The sequence below is a fragment of the Cupressus sempervirens genome, chromosome 7 (genome assembly GCF_028749045.1).
Source record: "Cupressus sempervirens isolate cs-2001-9-10 chromosome 7, ASM2874904v1, whole genome shotgun sequence".
In the NCBI taxonomy this organism is placed as follows: Eukaryota; Viridiplantae; Streptophyta; class Pinopsida; order Cupressales; family Cupressaceae; genus Cupressus; species Cupressus sempervirens.
Genome location: NC_143124.1, coordinates 877441144 through 877444200, shown reverse-complemented (window position 1 = coordinate 877444200; position 3057 = coordinate 877441144). Strand labels below are relative to the sequence as shown.

General features: G+C 37.9%; 1 pseudogene; it reads left to right on the top strand.

The window, feature by feature from the left end:
* Positions 1-348: 348 nt before the first annotated feature.
* On the top strand, positions 349-1558 carry LOC149550263 (uncharacterized; annotated as a pseudogene).
* The last annotated feature ends 1499 nt before the right edge of the window (positions 1559-3057 follow it).

The window sequence follows — 3057 nt, the reverse complement described above, 5'->3', positions numbered from 1 at the left end:
GATGATGAATGAGTGAGTTTTGACATTTCAGTTATTTGAAAACAAAATTTTTTTAGCCGGACCCTATCGTGTAAATGCAAATTAGTCGGGCCTAAAAAATGGGTCCTGCTAAAAAAAAATTCATTTTCAAATAACTTCTTGAAAAATAATGTTTAGTCTATGCCAAACCATAGTGTTTTTTTGAGAAAATGCTACCATAAAGCCTAGTGGAGAGCTCTTATTTTAATCCTTAGAGAAGCAAGGAGTTGAGAAGTGAAGATTGCATCAAAGGGAAAGCAATGTCCTGCACCATAGATTGAGGACTAGTCTGATACAAAAAAATTGAAGTTGAGCACAGATGGCAACGAGATGGCCCAAAGAGTACAGCTTAATCCCGCAGACTCCAATCTAGATTTTGACATTGAAGATAATGGTCTTTAGGGTCATGCCTTGCATGATAAAGGCTTTTCATATTGTTGGTCAGGTGCTCATGCCTCTGTAGGAATAAGAGGTGGCAAATAGTGTTTCTCTTGTAAGGTCACTACTACACAACCTGTTGAAATGGAAGATACACCCCCTGATTACCAAAATTTGTGTCATGTTGGTGTTTCAAGAGGTGATGACAATGTAGGAAGCCTCGGTGAAACAAGCCAAAGCTTTGGTTATGGGGGTACTAGAAAGTTTTCAATAGGTGGTAAATTCTTGGATTATGGTTCAAAGTTTAGTGTTGGTGATACTAATGTGTGTGCAGTGAACCTTGAAAGCCATCCTTTGGCCGAAATTTCCTTTTCTAAGAATGGGTCACAACTAGGTGTAGCTAAATGTTTTGATTCAAGTCCAAAGGGTATTGAAGTGATAGATACACCCCTTAAGAAATTACATTGGGAGTCTGCAATTTTTCCACATGTACTTTTGAAGAATGTTGTAGTCCAGATGCAGTTTAGCATTGAGGATGGCCTTGTTCCACTAGAAGGTTACAAGCCTTGGAATGCTTCACTCAAGGATGGGAATGGTGTAATTGGCCCCCAATTTGGTTCTGTAAAGGATTGTGAAGTTCTAATGATGGTAGGGTTTCCAACTTTAGGCAAAACTACCTGGGCTAAGAATTGGTTTAAAAGCCATCCAGAGAAGCGTTATATGCTTCTTGGAACAAATCTAGCACTTGACCAAATGAAGGTTCATGGGTTGCTGAGGAAAGGGAACTATGGGGAGAATTTTGATCCGGTGATGGATCGGGCTACTAATATATTCAATACATTATTAGCCAGGGCTGCCAAAATACCCCAAATTTTTATCCTAGATCAAACCAATGTATACAAGAGTGCTCGAAAACACAAGTTAAGGCCCTTTGTGGACTACTACAAGATTGCAATTGTTATTTTCCCTCCTCCATAAAAGCTGAAAATATGAGCCAAAAAAAAAATGTTTTAAGGAGATGGGAAAAGAAGTTCCTCCAGAAGTAGTGAACGAGATGCTAGCAAATTATGTACTTCCAACGAGCAAAGACATGCGCTGATCTGATGAGTTTTTTGATGAGGTGTGGTTCCTCAAATTAAAAAGGAAGAAGCAAAGCTACTAGTAAAAGAAGTTTACGACAATCATATAAGGAACAAAGCCATTGCTTCAAAGGGATTAGTCATTGATAGAAAGGAGGAGACACGTTAGATAAGAAGGAAGCTTTTGCATTGAAGAATCCATCTAACCGAGCCATCCCACGTGAAGGAAGCATCCACAGAGCAAAGGTGGCAAAAGCCCATGAAAAGATAAAAGCCAGAGGAACAGGGGCAAAATACAGTTTAAAAACAATATCCCACATTGCTCGGGGGTGGACTTCTTTTATTCTTTAAATACAATTCTTTACATACGACTTAATATCTATGAGTTGTGGCTTTCGTAAAAGTGTTGGCTATTGTGAAGGGACCCACATGCGCATGGATTACGTTAGTTGGTGGGTTGTGTGTATAAAATTTTAAACTAAAACATGAGATTGATGACATGGCGCCCAAACTAGAGATTGCAAGAGATCGCACCACGTGGTGAGATGAACGGTGTGTGCAAGTTCGCAATTTCAACATGCCTAGAAGATAAGTAATGTAGAATTGTGGGATTTTGCCACATGGCAACAGGTCCCAGCTGGTCATGAGGTGGCACCAAAGGAACAGTTTAGAATGGAGTTACCAAATGCTGCCACGTGTCCAGATCGATGGCTGGCACATGCCCACTTCTCAAAGTTGCAAGGAAGATAAATAATGCGAGATAGTGGGTAACTGACATGTGGTACCAAGTTAGAGCAGATGATGTTGTGACATCTAATGAGCAGTGGTCAACCAATCAGAGGTCACCACATGGAAAAAGGGTGGTCAAAGCTTGTTGACCCAAATGGAGGCATAAGGGAAAATTTTAAAATGTTTGAAAATGCAAAAATTTTTAATGTTGTTCAAATGTACGTACAGGGTCTTTTAAATTCAAAAGTTTATTTTCTAAAATTTAACTTTAGAAATTTTGAATTTTTAAATTCTTTTAAAAAAAGGGGTTGTAGACCAACATTTTATACCAGGGGAGTATTTTTTGAAATCACTTTCTAGAGGTTTCTGAGAGGCGAATATCGTAGTGTTATATATCGCCGAAATTGTGAGAAGATGAATTTTTTGATTCTGAGGTCAGTTTCTGCATAGGAAGTAGCTAGTTCATGCTATAAGAGGTTTTCTTCCAAATTCCTATTGTGTAACTAAATTTAGGTATTGATGATCAATTTTGATTTTCAAAAAGGTCATGACCTGAATGTCGATAAAAGACAGTAAAAATACAGTTTGAGGTGAATTTAACCACTTCCAAATCAGTAAAAGCTCAAAATTTTACCAGATTTTCATAAGGAAAATTAGATATTTTGGATGCAAAAGAGTTTTCATCATTGAATAGAGGATATTTTCAAATTTGTTACAAGAAATGATGAAAACAAACTCAGATCAATGTGTGGAAAGAGGAGAGAGGTTTTTCAGTTGCAAGGGATGAAATTCCAAGAGAACACATGTCACTCTGAAATCATATCTGGGATTCCTTTCTTTGCTATATCATTCT